Source organism: Petaurus breviceps, unplaced genomic scaffold (assembly GCF_028583685.1).
Source record: "Petaurus breviceps papuanus isolate PSGF00001 unplaced genomic scaffold, PetGlider_PUasm1.0 166, whole genome shotgun sequence".
Classification (NCBI taxonomy): domain Eukaryota; kingdom Metazoa; phylum Chordata; class Mammalia; order Diprotodontia; family Petauridae; genus Petaurus; species Petaurus breviceps.
Window position 1 is genome coordinate 1,060,093 of NW_027185737.1, and position 19,840 is coordinate 1,079,932.

The 19,840-nt window shown below is 40.2% G+C and overlaps 1 long non-coding RNA gene across 1 annotated transcript; it reads left to right on the forward strand.

Annotated features, from left to right (window-relative positions):
• Positions 1-10,821: 10,821 nt before the first annotated feature.
• Positions 10,822-18,572, forward strand: LOC138157012 (uncharacterized). Its single transcript, XR_011167273.1, has 2 exons — positions 10,822-11,925; positions 18,269-18,572. It is a non-coding gene; the product is annotated as an uncharacterized lncRNA (long non-coding RNA).
• The last annotated feature ends 1,268 nt before the right edge of the window (positions 18,573-19,840 follow it).

A 19,840-nucleotide genomic window follows, 5' to 3' on the forward strand; every position in this document is an offset into this window, starting at 1 on the left:
CCGGTGAGAGAGGATATTCAGAGAGTCCTGGGGCTCTTCCAAGCCTGAGGTACCTCCTCTTCCCCCAGAGCCAGGGTCAGGGTACAGGCTTGTGTCCAGTTGAGTTTTCATTCTTGGTGTCCATTCTATTCTAATGCTTTGAGAAAAATTCATCTGTGACTTTTCTGTGTACCAATTATCTATTTACCAGAATATTTGAATCACCAAGACATGCCACTGATTAAAATAACCAGTGCCTTTGAAGGTGGTCCAGTGGATACAGTGTCAGCTTGGAGTCAGGAGGACCTGAGTTCAAATCCAGCTTCAGATACTTACTAGTTTACTTAATATACACAATTACTTAGTTATTTACAGTTTCCTCTTTTGTAAAATGAGCTTGAATAGGGAAATGGCAAATCACTCCAGTATCTTTGCCAAGAAAATCCCAGATGGAGTCAGGAAGAGTTGGAAACAACTAATTGACTCAACAATGCTTTTCTGATTCTCTTTTTCCTGTTTCTCTTTTCTGACCCTTTAAGCCCAAGACACAGCTAGGCAGCTCAGTAGTTAGAGGGCCATTCACTTTAAGCAGTTGTAGTAGTGACTAGGGAGCATAGCATGGTCCTGAATTCTATGCTGGTCTTTCTAGGCAGTTGAGAGTGGAGAAGTTTCTGAGAATTGAAGAAAGAGGTTAATGTGGTCAGGTAGTTATGAGGCTGCAGTCTTGCTCTCTGCCCCCTCTCCTACCCCCCCCCCCAAAGAAAGTATTAGTGTGACAGGTATCACAGCCCCTATGTGGCACAGAAGATAGAATGCCTAGCCTGGAATCAGGAAGACCTGCCTGGGCAAGTCACTTAACCCTGTTTGCCTCAGTTTCCTCATCTGTCAAATGAATTGGAGAAGGAAATGGCAAAGCACTTCAGTATCTTTGCCAAGAAAACCCCGAATGGGATCACAAAGAGTCGGAAACAAACTGGAAAGCAATAATCATGATGGTAGGTGATATTGCCCACATCTGGCTCCTTCTCTTGCTTTCTTCAATTTACAAATTGTAATAGGTTATTAATTAATTAACTAGTACAGTATGTTATCTTACCACCAACGGGTTCTATCCTTGGGCCATTCCAGTGGGTTTTTTAGAACAGTTAGTGCATCAGCTCAAACTTTTCCTAATGACCAGTCTCCCTCACTATTCAGTAAATCGTGATCTGAAATGATTTAACCACAAGTAACCTATTTCCCACCACCCTCCAGGTCATTGTCTTTTGTGCCTGAAGCTATACTATAAGACCCCAGAAAAGATTTTCAACTTTTTCTGTATTCTGGACACTTTTGGCCTTCATGAAGTCCCCAGACCCTTCTGAAAATGATGTTTTTCTACCTCTTCATGGAAAGGTGATGGAATCAATACATAGAATACAACATTCATTTTTGGATATAGCCATTTCAGGAATTTGCTTTGCTCCTCTACACATATTTGTTACAAAAGCTTTATTTATTTTTTCTTTCTTTGTTATTCAATTGGTTGGGGTGGAGAGGAAATAAATGCTCATTAAAAACATCAAATTTTTAAGAATAAAGAATATTTTAAAATAGAGAAGAAAATTATTTTATTAAATAGATAAAATTAAATATAAAGGATTACCAAGGAAACCAATTTTACCAAAAGGCAGTTATCAAAATATTTTTTCAAAAAAACCAAAAAGCCTCAAGTTCATGGACTTAATCAAGGTTAAGAAACCTTGATGTAGAGGAATAACTTGGAATATGCTGAAAAATGACCAAAATAGGAAATTCCCCATATTTCTTTTTTCTGGACTCCCTCCTTTCCCTTTTCCCTTTCTCCCCAAGTCCTACATTTGTCAACCTCCCTTTTAATTTATTCTTTCCCCTCCTCCCTTGTTCAGAATATTTGATAATTTACTTTTTCTTAATAATCATATGGTTTATTGCAAGAACAAGGCAACAAAAATGTAGCAAAATAAGATAAAACAGAGTTGTAAGAATATGTGAATTGCAAGCTTCAGTATTAACTGCCCTTCTCCATGCCCACCTCTCCCCACCTGGTTAAAGAAGATAAAGACTTCTAAAGGATTTGGTGCCCTCTACCACAAGTTATTGCTGGTAATAAGCCTGTACTCATGTCCACCATTCATCTCTCCATTGCACCTCAGGTTGCCAGCAAGTCTGATATTTGTAGGTTGTGGTATGTAATGGTTCACAGCCTCATGACATAACAAGACAATTGGTATTTCAAGACAATTTTGTGTTTCAGGGAATCGTTTGGGATCCTTGAAAGCATTTGTGCAGTTTCCCCAATGCCTTCTCTCTGATTTTTATTCAGTTTTAGGCTCAGCTAATTTCCCATCTGCAGTACTATCTTGGATAGATCTAGAAAGATCTAAGGGCCTAGCTCAAAGTAAATGCTTCTTAAATGCTTATTGAGGACATGACTGAATGTGTACTGAGTATTTTATACATTGTTAGAAAAGGTCAGATGGTTTCGCTAAATTTTATTCTTTTACAAGGGAGAATTTGATTTGAGAGAGGGGAATATTTCTAGAAATGGCAATAAACGACATCACTGAAAGATATTTTAGAAAAACAGGTATATAAATAATCTAACTCAAAAGGCTGACCATCCATCTGGATGTCATGGTCTAGACCAGACAAATATCAGCCTAGGGCTCACAGGGGGCTATCTCTAGCTGTCCTGATCTACATCTGGTCACTGGACCCAGATGACTTCAGAGGAGAAAGTGAGGTTGATGACTCTGCACAGCCCTCCCTCACTTAAATCCAATTTACTTGCAAGTCATGGCATCCTCTTCCTGAAGTCATGATTCTCTTCAAGAATGAAGGACAAAGGGCAGCAGTGAATAGAGCACCAGCCCTGGAGTCAGGAGGACCTGAGTTCAAATTCAGCTTCAGACACTTAACACTTACTAGTTGTGTGACCTTGGGCAAGTCACTTAACCCCAATTACCCTGCCTTCTTACCCCCCCCCAAAAAGAATGAAGGACAAACCACAACCACAAGGGCTCACAGTGTTCCTAGCTGTGGCCTGAACCAGATTAAAATGTAACTAGGAAATATTTAACAAGTTAAATAAAAATACAATAATAATAAATAATCACACAACAATGATAACATTTACATAGCACTTACTATGTGCCAGACACTGTGCTAAGCACTTTACAATTATTATCTAATTAGATCCTCACAACAAGGTCCCCATTTTGCAGTTGAGGAAATTGAGGTAAGCAGTTTAAATGACTTGCCAGGGACACAGAAGTAGTGACTTCAAGCTCCATCTGCTGTGCCATCTGGCTATTTAACATGGAGGAGACTGAAGGTTTTCTTTCTTTCTCCCCCTTTTCCTCAGTTTTTACAAAGGGATAATGACCTCAGTGATATAGCTGGAACAGGCGTACAAGCTGCCTCCCCCTCCCCAGTTCATGGCCAAGGTGGCACGAATGTGGCTGAGGAGGGAGCCTTCAGGTCACTTCCAATGATCACTCCTTGTCCCTCCGGTCATTGATACTGGGTTGACTGGAAAACCTTGTCATGCTCTAGCTCTGCAATTTCTGTGCCTACCCTCCAGACCAAGGTTGGAGACTCGACTCTCTCCACCTAGGATGGAAAAGAACAAATTAAAAGATATATTTATCTGTGGATATGTGCTATTAACATTACCATTACCTCTTTGGTACAAATAAGCACATACATGTGTATACATATACACACATATACAAATATGTATAGAATTCAAATATCTACATAAAATGTATATAATACATAAATAACACAATAACAAAGCCTCTTTGCTGGGAGTAGCATCTACTTCCCTGGCTTACATAGATTTTTCAGGCCTGCTTAGGATTCACAGCCAGTGAGTGGCATTCTGCATCATTTAAAGGAATCGCCGAGATAGCCTGTCCCTATCAGGAAGCTAGCTTAGGGTGATGGGCAGCTAAGGAGCGCCAAGAGGTCAGCAAGGCTTTGAGGAATCAGCCTGGGCAGGATGGAAGAAATTGAGTCAGGGATTGCTTTTTAACCCGCAGCAAGATGGGGGGTAGGGCAGCTAGTTGGCATTGTAGGTAGAGTGCCAGGCCTCGAATCCAACCTCAGATACTTCCTAGCTGTGTGACCCTGGGCAAGTCACTTAACCCTGTTGACCTCAGTTTCTTCTTCTAATTGTGAACAAACTTTGTCCCCTGACACCAAGTTTAAATTTGTTTCTTTGCAGCATCCATCCATCACTCCTGCTTTCCCCTTCTGAGACCAAGCCAAACAAATTTAATCTCTTTTCTACATGACAACAGTTTGAATGCTTGGAGATAGTTGTTACAGCCTCATTTCTTTTTGTCAGTTAATCATTTTAATCAGATAGTGATATGACATAGACTCAAGGACTTTCATCATCCTGGTTGTCTTCCTCTGGATACACTCAGTGTTTCTTAAAATGTGGCTTCAGAACCGAACACAATTCTCTAGAAGCTTCCTACTTAGGCAGAGTACAGAAGGACTCTTACCTCCTCTCTCCTGGAAGTTCTGCCTCTCCACACAGCTCCAGATCTCATTAGTTGTCAGTTTGCTTTGGGTTGGTTTTGGGTTTTTAACTGCCACATGCCATTGTTGACTTATATTGAGCTTGCAATTCATTAAACCCCTAAGATGTTTTCCAAACAAGCTGCTACCTAACCATGCCTTCTCCTTGTATTTGCACTGTGACAAAATAATAATAATAGCTTAGATTTCTTAAGCTCTAACATAAGACTTTACATTTATCCATATTGAACTTTATCTTACATTCAACTTAATACTTTATCTCTGCAGTTCTCAAATGTTAAATCTCAAGAGCCCCTTTACACTCTTAGATATTATTGAGGACCCCCAAAAGCTTTTGTTTATATGAGTTATATTTATCAATTTACTATATTAGAAATAAAAGCTGATAAAACTTAAAATATTAATAATTCATTTAAAATAACAATTATTTAAAATTTAAAACCCATTACATGTCAACTTTTTTAGTGAAAAATAATTATATTTTCTAAATTATAGATATATTATTTAGATATTAGATTATATTTAGATATACTATATCTAATTATATTTTATATATAAATATATGTTATCACATGTACATATAAATATATTATATATAACTATATTTTCTAAAATAAAAAACGTAGGGTCATACAGCTGGTAGGCATCATTTTGATTTTACAAATGTAAATGGCAAATTGCTTTTGCAATTAGTTGGTATAGAGGTAGAGCACCAGGCCTTGAGTCAGGACGACCTGAATTCAATAGCTTTGTGAACCTGAGCATCGCTTAGAGTCTGCCTATTTCCTCAACTGTAAAAGAGGGGTAATAATAGTACCTGCCTTCCAAGGTTGTTGTGAGGCTTAAATAAGAGAGTAACTATAAAGGATTTAGTGTAGGGCCCGGCACAGAGTGAGTGCTATATAAATGTTAGCTATCATGTGGTTGCTATTCTGCATCAGTGCAAATGTCAATGCAGTGTGCCAGGATAAATTACGAGATTCCAAAGAGTTACCCAATACTTTGAATATTTCAGCAGTGTTTGTGTTTGTCGTCAAGCATTTGCATAAAAGATTCCATTCAATGATTGAGTACAACTTTGCTGGAATACAGGCATAATGAGTCCAGCCACATCCGTGGTAAGGCAAAAAACCAGTTCTGCAGATATGATATTAACTCAGTCTTTGTGTTTGTAGCTAAATACTTTTAAAATAAATTATTTACTTATTTTTAACATTCATTTTTTTAAAAATCCTGAGTTCTGAATTCTTTACCTTCTTCCTGGCCCTCCCTGTCCATTGAGAAGGCAAGCAATATGATATCAGTTATACATGTGAAATAATACAAAACGTATTTCCATATTAGCCATGTTACAAAAAAGAAAAATTATACTTCACTCTGTAGTCAGAGTTCACCAGTTCTCTATCTGGAGGTAGATAGCATTGTTCATCACGAGTCCTTCAGAATTGTTTTAAATCATTATATTGGTCAGAATAGGTAAGTCTTTCACAATTGATCATTGTTACAATATATGTTTGCAGCTAAATTTTTAATACACAGGTCATGTAGTCTCTGGAAAACCCCTCTGTAACCTTGTGAGAGAATGAGAATGAAAAAGACAAGGAAAAAAAACAACTTAATATTAGTATGAAAACTGTTTTGACTTCCTTTGACACCTTTTCATTTTGTTTTTATTTATTTTTTGTTTTCAACATTCACTTATATAAGATTTTGAGTTCTAAATTTTTCCTCCTCCTTTCCTTCCTCCCTCCCCAAGACAACATGCGATCTGATATAGGCTATACATGTATGATCATATTAAACGTATTTCCACATTAGTCATGCTGTGAAAGAAGAATCAGAACAAAAGGGAAAAACCATGAGGAAGAAAAGAGAGAGAGTGAATAGTGTCTGCATTCAGACTCCATTGTTCTTTCCCAGGATGTGGATAGCATTTTCCATCATGAGTCTTTTGGAATTATGTTAGATCATTGCATTGCTGAGAAGAGCTGAGTCTATCAAAGTTGGTCATTGCCTTTGACACCTTTTTTGGATCCCTCCTCTTGATGAAGTTTTGGGGTGCTGGGACCCCAATAATGCCAAGGCAGAGTTGCCTAGAATGAATTCACCCATTTAAGCCTTCTCTTAATCAAATGGCAAAGAGTTTATTGTCATGCTTTAGCAAAAGCGGGCAAGGGTCCATATAGGAATTTGCAAGAGACTGAGCATGATGCTGGGGTTTATATGGAAAAGGGGCATGGGAAAAGAATGCCAGGGATACTAATTAGGTAGTCTAAAATTTTATATATATATATATGTTATATATATAATTATGTATATAATAATCATCATTCCTCAATCCAGGTGTCTTTGGGAGCTATGGATGGGAAAGTATAGGGAGTATACATAGAGGGAGCTGTCAGAGGCTTGGGTATCTGGCAGGAGGAAGAGTCCTTGGGCCAGCCACAGACAAAAATCCTTGTGTGAGGCACCCCTCTGTATGTCCTGATAAGAGAATATATTCTGCAACAAGTGAAAATTTTCTCACAGGACATGGGCCTGCTAAGAAATCGGGAGGCTTCCAGACAAATGATCTTCGGGTTGGGGCCCAAGCGCCCTATCACTCTCTCACCCAGCTTTGTGTCACATGCAAATTTTATTTCATGACATTTATGCCTCTGCTAAAGTCATTGACAAAAATGTTAAACAGCATAGGGCCAAGCCACAGATCCCCTGGCTCTCTGTTGAAGAGGGAGGAGAGCTATACCTCTCATAAAACTGACAAGACTCAATTTGGGTCTGTGTAGTTCAGTCCTGCTACTGTCATCATTCCTCAACAGTTTGTCCAGTTATTTTTATTCTCTTTTAGATCTAGGAACTTTTCTCCCAGAGAATTACTGTCAGCACTTCAGTGAAAGGTTTCAAAGGTAGCTCTGATTTGACCAGAGAGGCTTTGCATTTTCAGAAAGGCCTACGAAAGGAGGAAGGGTCCAGGGCTTATACTGCATTATTCACCAGACAGGGCTAATGCCTCTTTTAATTAGTTGTTCAAAAGACAATCTTTCACCTCCACTCATCCAAGAGGCTTTAGTCTAGAGAACCTGGGTGGGAGTGAGAGCTCAGAATACAAAACTATATTTTCATTTGAATAGAGTTTGGTTTGGGGGCCTTCTGGATTCCAGCCAAGTATGTACAGTCTGGTTTGTAGCTTTGGATTCCTAAATCTCCCTCTCTCTCCCTTGTCCTCTCACCACCTTCCCCCTTTCCCCCTCCGCCCAAGTTTTCCCTTTGTATGAACCTGGGAATGTAAGACATTCATTCTTCACATTGTGATCTGTGCTGGGGGTACCTAAAGAAAAAAAATCAGATTTTCAATGCCATATCCCCTTTTAGTATTCCATCCCCACCTGACCATGTCCAGGAGGTAATAGCACTGGGCCAATTCCTTGTTATATGTCTGAACTCTGAAACTTTACCTATTCTCATTTTACAGTAAGGGTGAAATGTTCAGATACAAGCTACAGAAAAGCAACTGGGAGCCTGGAGGTGGTTTATTGACGTAGTATAATTGAAATTTACATAGTGTTTTTAAGTTTACAGAATATTTTACATACATTAGGTATTTCTGTCTTAAAACATCCCTGTGAGAAAGATTCTACAGGTAACATGATTCCCTAGAAACGCCAGGGGGTGCTGGTGAGCAAGGCAGGATGGGTTATCTGTCATGCCCTGAGACAAGGGATCTGCTCAACTACCTAATATAGCTTGAACCTCTCCTTTTAGTGGGTGAGGCTTCCCCAGATTACACACCCGTTCAGTCGGTGCATAAACATTTATTAAATTTTTTAAATATTTATTATTATTGACCAGTTTCTGTGATAAGTTCTGGGGATAAAACAAAAGACAATCCCTGTTCTCAGGGAGCTCACACTCTAATGGGAGAGACAACATATAAATAGTTATGTACAAAAACATATATGGTAATATAAAAATATATATTCTATATAATCTATAAACACAATATAAATTAATATAAAAGACATATGCCAGTGTTTTCCCTATGTTGATTATTTCTTATTTATCATATATGTATATGTGGACAAAAAAGATAGATAGATAACTATGTATAAAAGACTTTTGTGAATAGATATTTGCATACACACACATATATGATAAATAGGAAATATTCAACATAAGGAAGCACTGGAATTAAGAGGGACTGAGATAGGTTTCCTGTAGAAGGTAGAAGTTTATGTGGGAATACATACACACACTTTCTCTCATATATGTTTGTGTGTGTGTACATATATATATATATATAATGTAATAATGTATTAATTTAGAAAAAATATGTGAGCACCTACTATGTGCCAATTAAGCATCTACTATATTCCAGGCACTGTGCTGAGCCCTAGGGACCCAAAGAAAGGTGAGACAACTGAAAAGGGGGGAGAGGTTCGGAGAGGCCCAGGTGGGCCGGATGAAGTCCCACAGCTGCTAGCAAATGGTGAGATGCCTGCCCTGGGCCTCCTCATACCTTTCTAGTCTTCTTACATCCTGCTGCCCAACACATACTCTTCCATCCAATGACACTGGCCTCCTAGCTGTTCCATGAGCACCATCTCGTGTCTGTGGGTCTTCTCTCTGGCCATTCCCCATACCTGGAATAGACTCCCTTCTTTCCTTCAGACTACTGACCTCCATTGATTAACCAACTAAAATCCTTTTTGCTACAGAAAACCTTCCCCAGCTCCTCTTCCAGTGTCTTCCTTCTATCAGATATTTCCTATTTATCCCATACATAGCTTGCTTTGTATATATTTGTCCATATGTTGTCATCCCCTCCCATCTATTAGATAGTAAACTCCTTGAAGGCAAAAATTGTCTTTTGCCTCTTTTTGTATCTCCAGCACTTAGCACAGAACCTGATGCACAGTAAGTGCTTAATATTTATTCAATTGAACTGAATCCTCATTAAAGAGAATCTGAGAGGACCTCTTCCAATGAATGGCCTCTATACCATCTCAAATCATAGAGGGAGGGGCCCCAGAAGAAAGGGGTACTGAGAAGATATTGAGCCCTAAGAACTATAATAATGGATTCTAAGACCACTTGGAAATACTTTAAAACTTCAGTCAGTGCAATCATAAACCACAGGGTCACAGGGCTGAAGATGAAATGTACCATTCCACTCCTATCAGAGGGGATAGATGAAGAATGGGGGGGGGAAGAAAGTCTACATTTTGGGACTTGACCAATGTGGGAATTTGTTAGTCTTGGACTACACCAGTTTATAATAAAAGTTTTGTTTTTTGGGTTTTTTTTTTCTTAAGTGAGAGTGGGGGGGGAGGGACAGTTCATTAATATAAAATAAATAACTTGTTTTTTATTAACCCGGTTCTATTTAAGCATTTATAATCAGATTAGTTTTGGCAAAATAAATGCTTCAAAATTATAAAGTAAATATATAAACAACTTAGTCTAGTTTCTCTAGGCAACCACTGTAGGTCAGTTTGAATGCCAGAGAACAATGTGAGCATTTCTTGTAACAGCAGCAATCTACTGATGCCAGATTTCATACATTAAAAGTTCTATCAATACTTGTACAGGATTCAGCAATACAGAATATTATTAGTACAATCAATACTTCAGTATAGAATTCAATAACATGGAAAGTATCAGTCAAGCCATCAACCAATCAAATTTGCAGAATTAAACAAATAGGACTTGTAAAGTAGAAAATAAGGTTTAAAACAAATATGCAAATAACCTTACTTCCTTCTTATAAAGCACAGTCCTGGATCCAAGCCTAAAACCCTCCTTCCTTCCTATTCTAGTCCCAGGCACATTGGTTTCTCAGGGTTTCCTTACCAGGCTAGCTGACTCAAACATGTAGCCTAGAATCTTAGTTCCAAGGTCATCATGGATCCAACACCAGCTTAGTCACCTGATTAAAGGTCTAGAGTAGGGGACTCAGGGAACAAGGGTACCTTCATATTGGACCAGTTGAATGTACAAGTTCCAAAGGCTCCATTACATACTTCTCATCCATTTCAAAGTTGGAGTCCTTGGCAAAAATGCATGGGTACAGTTTTTGGTTAGCACTGTCCTTGTACCAAATTCAGCACAGTCCTTTTGTGTTGTCTGGGACGACAGAAGCAATTTCCATTCTTACTTCTTCCCTAGTAGCCTATGCTCAAATCTCCAAATATACAATGTTGTACAATCATACACACACACACACACACACACACACACACACACACCTACATACACACATACACAGTCTTACAAGTACAAACTGAAATCACAGTTGTCCTTCAGATATAAGTTTTGCAGATTCATAAAACAAGACACATTTTACAAAGTTCACCAATATTTCTCCTTACCTAGGCTCCATCTCTCAAGAAAGTCTGGTCCAAATTGAGCTTTCCCTATTACCTGGGATTTGGGACCTGGAGACCTCTATGACCTTATTCTTTGCTCTAATGAGAATGCTCTCAGGGGTGGAAACTCTCCTAGGACTCCTTCTATGCACAAGGCCATCCAATTTAAGTCTGGAAAGAGCATCCCTTTCTCCACAAGACACACTTAGAAACTCTATGGGTTCCCACCATAGGTGGTCTAGCCAGTAGAGAAGTCAAGCCAAAGTTTTCTAGGTTCTTACTCCAAAGGGCACCAGAAATGCCCTCCATAGATTTCTGCTATTGCCAGGACAAATAAATGGAATTGTAAACTCACCCATCAGGACAAGACTAGTAGGATCAGCTGGACAAGAAATAAAAAACCTCAGCTATTTGGAGATTTTGGCACAGGCATCTCACCCTAACCAGTTGCACGGCATTTTGCTTTCACAAAAAGCAAGACACTAGAGGTCACTTTGAAGGCCCCAAAACAATATGAACAATTTCCACTAAATACTGGCAATCTAGGGGTGCCAGATTTCTCCTGTCTTCCTATCAATACTTACACAAGACTCAGTACTACAGAACCCCCCAGTGTAGCAATGCTTCTAAGCGAAATTAAATACTACAAACAGTATCGTCCTCAAACAAACAATCCATAAATGCTAGGTTGGAAAACTTCCACCAATGCGACTGACTTGTGGTGTTATTCCCTCAAGAGAAGTGGAGGGGAGGGCTCCCCTGTGCCCCATATCCATTTAACCACTTATAAAGAGATTAACTTTTACAAAGAAACCTTGATTTCCTAGGTATAAAACAGATAAACTGGTTCCTGTAGAGAACTCAACCCCATTCCCAAATTTAAAACATGCTCATGTCTCCGTTCCCAGGGCACCCTGGCTTCTTACAGCCTCCCCTGCCTGCCTACATGGTTGGCTACAACATCCTGCCTGCAATCCTGGCTCCAATGTCCCAAGGCAGCAAACTTCAGGTAAGGTGGGGGTGGTCACTGGCACCTGAAACTAAGGACAAAGGAAACATAGTAGGGTAAGCAGGGAGATTGGATGCCTCTATCTTAAAAGCTCCAGAGGCCCCATGGCATTGAAAGGAGAAATAACTTAAACAATCACTTGCCTTTAGTGCCTTATTAGCTTGTGTCACAGGGCAAGCGACTCAGCTTCCCTGGACTTCTCTTTCTCCATGTAGAAAATAGGAGGGGTCAACTACCCACTTACTCCTCCTGTAAGGGCTCTTCTTGCTCAAAGTACATGACATATGACCCAGGAACATGGCTTTACCAACTCCGAGCTGTAGTAGGCAGAGAAACACATACACAGAATGAAGGAGATGGGTAGGGTTGGGCCAAGGCTCATTTCCGTCCTTTCTTACTAGATTGTGTTGGAACTCCTGGCTAGGCAGCCACTGAATCATGGTCCAAGTACTCTCGTTGACCTCCCAAACTCCACAGCTGCCAGCTTGCCAGAACTCAAGCACTATCCTGATCCCTCTATCCAGCAATCCACTGCTGCATGAGAACCTGGGACTACTCCACATCCAGGCCAACCCCCTTTGGACAACGATTCCCTTTCTGAACTCTTTCATCAACAATTAATAGATATGCATCCTTCCCATCCCAGGGATTCAGAATCCTCAGCTCTCTTCACTCAAACCCTGCTCACCATCTGCCCCTTCCCTTATTCCTATTCCCCTCAACCCAAACACCCAACTTTCCACTCTAAAACAAACCATCTCTGGAATGTCTGATCCCTAGAAAATGAACTAGCTTTCATCCTTGAACTTTTCCTTTCCTCCTCCTGCCATGTTCTAAATACACTTTCCCTCCCAATGACACAGATCCCTGGCTACCTTTTCCAGTACTAATTATACCTTCAGGCATCCACTCCCACTCCTACCCACCAATTACAACGCCCCTCCTACCCAAGTCTTTGACTCCCCTGCTTTTGGTACATAGTGATACTCTCTCAGACACCTCACTCACAGGTGTCCCTAGAGTCCAAGGGAGACATTTTTAACTTGGGACTGTGCTCTATATGGAAGGACTTGTATTTGTATACTTGTTTTTATGCCTTATTTTGTACTACACAAGTCAGTTCCATTGGTGTCATTTTGCAAACTTGATTTGTTGATTGTTGACTGATGTTTTCTGAATTGGGTTCAGTACAGAAGTATTGATGTGTACTAATAACATTCTGTATTATCAGTACAAATAACTGATAGAGCTTTTTTTTTTTTTTTTTGCTTTTTGGAGGGAAATTGGGGTTAAGTGACTTGCCCAAAGTCACATGGCTAGTTTTTGTGTTACATGTCTGAGGCCGCATTTGAACTCAGGTCCTCCTGACTCCAGGGCTGGTGCTCTATTCACTGTGCAACCAAACCACCCCTTGATAGAACTTTTAATGTGAGAAATCTGTCATGACTAGATTGCTACTGTTTTAAAGAAATATTCATATTGTTCTTTGGCATTCAAACTGACCCACACCATGTTACAGGAGAAATATCTCCTCTGAGTTCATGTGATGGGCAACTGTTGCCCAATATATATTTTCCACAATGCAGAAATTATAGGGGCAAAAACCTAGATGTTATCATGCTCACACATAGGTTCAGAACTTAGAGAAAACCTGAACCCCAAATACAACTCTCACAAGTCTTCTTCTAGGCAAAATTATATCAGAGTGACAAAGAAATAATTCTTTCACATATTGCAGTCTTATACATTCCTCTTAGGCCATAAAAAGTAAAGAGAAGATAGATCCATAATCTGCTGGGAAACTGGAAAGTAGTCTGGGAGAAACTAGGTATAGACTATCTCAGAACCATATACCAAGATAATCTCTAAATGGGTACATGATTTAGACATAAAGAGTATTGTTGTCCAATCATGCCTGACTCTTCATTACCCCATTTAGGATTTTCTTGACAGAGATCCTGGAGTGGTTTGCCATTTATTTCTTTTGCTCATTTTACAGATGAAGAAACTGAGGCAAACAGGATTAAGTGACTTGTCCAATGTCACACAGTTAGTGTATGAGGCCAGATTTGAATTCAGGAAGATCAGTCTTTCTGATTCCAGGTCTGGCACTCTATCACCTGTGCTACCTAGCTGGAACATAAATTTGTAGTGGTCCCAGTAAGCATGCTTCAGGGAGCATAGAACTCTCTGTATAAAGAAGGGGAGAAAGTAGGGTTGAAATGGTTTCCCAATGGGTCAATATGGAGAAGAGAGGAGTGTAATTAGTGCAGGGGTGATAATCTACAAAAGAACTAAGTGACAGAGGAATTAGAGGTCATAGTGAGGGTGAAGAATAGGTTTGGGAGCTTCAAGATTGAGGAAGAGGAAAAGAGCAGATTATGATCACGTATGATCACACGGCATTCACATAAAGGAATTTCAGAGTTTGTGATCATGGAAATGGTGAATCTGTGGGTGATGACAAGATGAAGGGTATGATTATCTCTGTGTGTGGCTGAGCTGGGGTGGAGAAATAGTTCATGTGGAATGAGTAAGTTGAGGAACTGAGGTGAGGGTGTTTGAGAGAGTATCAATATGAATCTTGAAGTCTCCTAGTACAAGGGTGGGAATTAGGGAGAAGAAAAATTGTCAGTCAGGCACTAAACTCCTGAGGAATGAAGGGGAGGATCGTAGAGGTGAGTAGACAATAGTTAGCAGAATGTTGATTGGATGATAGAACTGGATTGAGTGAACGTCAAAGGAGGAGAGGTTGCTGAGGGATGGAAGTAAAGGGAGAGCCTGGGTGTGGCGATGGGGAGTAAGTAGTGTTCTTACTCTCCCAGGAGGATGAGGACAAGTGAGACTAGAGGGGTGCTGGTGGTGATGGTGGTGGTGGATGAGTGGAGATATAATTAGTGTTAGAAAAGGCAGTTGGGGAGCAGTGTCAACAAGGACAGAGTATTGTCAGTGAGTACTATAGAAAATGGAAGAAGGGGGGAAAGAATAGATTTTAGATGAAAGCTAGTTCATTTTCTAGGGATCAGGCATTGCAGAGAGCACAGTGGAAGCTTTAGGCTAGAATGTTGGAGGGTTTGGGTTAAGGATAAAGGAAATAATGGAGTGAAGGACAGGGATCAGAGCTTCAGTAATAAAAGCCAAGGATTCACAATCCCTGAGATGGGAAGGGTATGCCTGGGTGCAAGTCTGTTAACCATTGATGGAGTTCAGGTAGGGAATTTTATTGTTGTTGTTCAATATTCAGTCATGTCCGACTCTTTTCGACCCTCGGGGACCATAGCACTCCGGACCACTCCAGCGGAACTTTTATCTTCCGTTATTTCTCAAAATCTGTCCAAGTTACTGTTTGTTGTTTCCATGACACTATCTGTCTATCTCATCCTCTGCCATCTCCTTTTCCTTTTGCCTTCAATCTTTCCCAATATCAGGGTCTTCTCCAATGAATCCTGTCTTCTCATTATGTGGATAAAGTATTTAAGCTTCAGCTTCAGTATTTGACCTTCCAGTGAACAGCCTGAATTAATTTCTTCAAGTATTGACTGATTTGACCATGGAGTAATACCAAGATCTCAGGCAACAGTGAGTGTGTAGCTGGACAGAGGAATCAGGGCAATGCTGAAGTTTTGGCAAACTGACAGTTATGGAGTTTGGAGGCTCAAAGAGAGTACTTGGACCATGATTCAATGGCTGCCCTGGGAGAACAGGAAGTTCTCCTGGCAGGCACAGGCACACCTCCTCCTCCTCCTCCTTCTCCTCCTCCTTCCTATCACCACCTTAAAATTTTACCCTCTCCCCCAACCTCAAGCAATTCCTTCTCTAGGGCTGACCTAAAATCACTCACTCCTTTGAGCTACCAGATCCTTAAATATTGTCTTCCCAACTAACTTGCTATTTTATGAGACCCACAGGATTATACATCAGTTTGAGGCCTTTTCTTGATTGAAATGATTGAGTAGAGTTCTCCTGGATAAAGATGTCAAGGCTGAACATTTTGCTAGTTCCTTCAAGTGGGGGGTGAGGTGAATGACTGGTTCAGCTATTACCTCAGGGGCCCCCACCCTTGTAATATATACATCATCAGCTTGGTAAAGTAGGAGGTGATGATCTATGTATTAGAAAGTTTGGAAGTCTTCTACACTGAAGAGTCTATATAGGTTGTTTTCATTTTATTTTACTTTGTTAAAAGAAGGGCTTTTCTATCTTGCTGCTTTTCTCCCTCTCCAATGCTAGTAGTAGATTTCTGTGAGGGCTTAGGTTTTAGGATTGGGATGAACCTCAGTCCCACCCATCTCCTTCATTCTGTGTATGTGTCTCTCTGCTCCATTTGGACCATGAGGTTGACTATTCAAAGATGTTAAAGTCACATTTTTGGATCGTATGTCATATACCAAGGGCAGGGAAAGAAAGACCTTACAGGTCAGAGGGTAGTTGAACTCCATCATTTTCCAGATGAAGAAAGAGAGACCCAGGGGAGTGGAAAGGCTTGTGCTAGGTCACAAATTAATAAGGTCCTAAAGACAAGTGTTCCTTATAGTTAATTCTCCTTTCAGTACCATGGGGGCTTCAGAGAATGCTCAGATCTCCTAAGATGGAAGCATCTAGTTTCTCAGCAGTCCTTACTATGGCTGCCCCACCTTGGCTGAAAGTAGGTTTCTCAAATTGGCAGTGTAGTTGGGGAGGGGGGCAGTGGGGCAAAGAGGGAAGGGAGAGGCTGGAGGAAGGAGTTCCTTTAAAAACTGGCCAAGGAGAAACACTATCTCTTTTTCTGAGTGTGACCTGGAAATGAGGATTCTTAACCCCAAATCACACCAAGAATAAGCATGAATTGAAACTGAAGGAGGGAAGAAGCAGAATGCATCTCTCCCATTACCACTCTTTTTATACCACCTCCCCACCTTAGGCAGAAAGTGGTAATGGAGACTTTGGAGCTTGTATATTTAGGTGGCCCAATATAGAGGCACCCTTGCCCCCTGAGTTTCCTATCCTCTATCTTTACTCAGGTGGCTGAGCTGGGGATTGGATTCATGATGACCTTGGAGCCAGGATTCCAGGGGGGAGATGTTGCAGTCAGTGTGCCTGGGACTAGACTCTGAGGGAAGATTTTGGACTTGGAACTGGAATTGTTCTATAGGGAGGAACCAAGCTAAGCTGGTTATACATACATATTATATATATATATACACATATGAAATTTGTATTTTATAAGTGAGTTCCATTGGTGTAATTCTACAAAGTTGATTGGTTGATTGCTTGACTGATACTTTTTGTATTTATATAAATGCTAATGTACTATGTTGTATATATGATGTGTTTATATATTATATATATGATATGTTCTCTATTGCTGAGTCCTACATAATTACTGTTGAAGTCAGTTTGTTGTTTGTCCATTTTCGAAGAAGACCCATGACATCATGGAGCCATGTCTTGACTAGTGCATGAATTGCATTTAAATGAGATGGAATTGCACAAAGTTGTCAGCTTTACTCCATTTTCCAGTCATCAAAGTCCAGTGAAAGACAAAAGTCAGCTTAACTGTCGATGGCCCAGGATGCAGTGGATGACCTTGGGTCTTCAATATCTGACCTAACTCTGCTTCAGTTGCCTTCATGGCCATTGGAATAAATTGTTCTCATTTGCTCATTCTGCCTAGGGAAGTCTTCACATGCTTAGGGTAGACAAACCCCTAACTCACCAATGGGTTTTAGGCCCAACGGTTACACTCAACCTGGTTTAGACCCTCTGCCAAGATGACTTACCAGAACATAGCCTCTGTGAATGCTTCTTGGAGCTACAGGTGAGAAGTGAATCCACATAGGTGGATGAGCAGCCCTGAGAAGGGCTCAGCAAGCCCTCACACCAGAGGTGCCAGTCCTCCTTGAACACCTCATACATCCCAGATAACTTTCCAGGGAAGCCCTGAAAAGTGTTGATGCCTGCAAATAAAGCCTGAGGAGGGAGTTTTGGACTTGGAACTGAAACTCTGTCCTATAGGAAGGAACTAAGGGAAGCTGCTTTTACGTCTCTTCTATACTGTATTTTGAACTGTTCAATACTGATGTCATTTTGTATCACTGAGTCCCATGTATTGTGTAGCCAGCCAGTCTCCCATGGAAGGCCTGAGAAGCCAACAAGCCTGGCTGAAACTCTACAGCCCAAGGGAGGTTCTTGACTTGGAACTGTGACCATGATCCAGAGGAAGGAATTGAGCTGAGAGTTTTGTATATTTTATACCTTATTTTGTCATTTCAAATCATTTCTATAGGTATAATTTTGCAAACATCATTGGCATATCCCTTGAATTCTTAGTATTTGCAGATAATTGTGATTTTCATTTGTACAGATGGGGCAGTACATATGATCATACAACAACTGTTTGGAAGCCTGAGTGTTCAGGGAAAAAGCAAGTCAATGGAAGGAAGTTGCTCCCACTAGACCACAGGAAGACTCTTCTGTAAAAATACTGTTATAATAAGAATACCATGAGAAATCTGGCCTCACTACATTGCTGCTGTCTAGTAGAGAGCTTCACATTCTTTGGCATTCAAACCAGCCTAGAGTGATTGCCTATAGGAATTGACCTAAGTGGTTTGTATATTGTATATTTGTTTTATGCCTTGGAAGTAAAACATTTCTTTAAAAGATAATCTATTAGGTTTTTCATTTAAGGGGAAAAAAACATGAAAAACAACTTTATTATAAAGACACACATAAAAAAATTCCCACATTGACCTGCTGGAAAATGTATGTGTCTCTGCATTCTTTGTCTATCCTCCTTCTGGCAGAAGGAGAGTGGTAAGTTCATCTTGAGCCCTATGACTTCTGGGCTTATCAATCTATTTAACAAAGTTCCAAAGTATTTCCAAGTTATCTTTAGGATGTTTTTTTGTCATTTTGTAGCTTGTTCTCATTTCATTTTTCACTTGTTCATACGTGTCTTCCTAGTTTCCTTTGATAGTGTCTATTTCTTCGTTTCTTATGACACAATACCATCTCAGCACCCCTCTGCTCCCCTGTGGCCTCTTCCCTGTGATTGGAGATGGTGTGGGTCATTTTAAGGAAGAGGCCCAAGGCAACCAGCTCATGTCCCACTCTGATTCAGGAGTTCACCATACCCTTCTGTCACCTGTTCACACATCCTCATTTTTTTCACCTTTTTATGTGTTTTCTTTCCCCATTAGATTGCGAGCCCCTTGAGCACAGGAACTTTCTTTTGCTTTACTTTGTATTTCTAGTGCTTATCACAATGCCTGACAGATAGAAGTCAGTTAATTTTATTGACAACTTGGACATTAAATATGCTAGACCTTCCCTTTTAAAAAAATTTTTTTAATGTTTTATTAACTTCTGAATTACATCATTCGTTTCCGCCAGATTTTGAGTTACAAATTTTCTCCCCATTTTTCCCCCACCCATCCCCCCAAAACAGCAGTCCCACAGGATATCCCCACCTCCAATCTGCTCTCTCCCATATTTTCTCCCATACCCGTTTCGACTTTTCCAGTGGATCTCTGTGCCTCAGTGTCTGTATATCTTTTTTTTTCTTAATAACATGTAAGATGGTATTAATAATAGTATATATATATATATATACACACACACACATATTATATATATATTTGAATATTTGATTTTAAAACTTTCAATTCCAGATTCATTCCCTTCCCCCCCTGCCACCCACCCCCACTGGGGAGACAAGCAGTTCAGTATAGGTTGTACATGTGCGGCTAATGCAAAACAATAACATAGTAGATGTATTGTAAAAGACTGACTATATTTCCCTCCCTCCTATCCCACCTCCCACTTGTTCTATTCTCTACTTTGATCCTGTCCCTTTTCAAAAGTGGGTGCTTCCAACTTCCCTCCCCCCCAGCTTGCCCTCCCTTCCATCATCCCCCCTCACATCCCCTTCCCC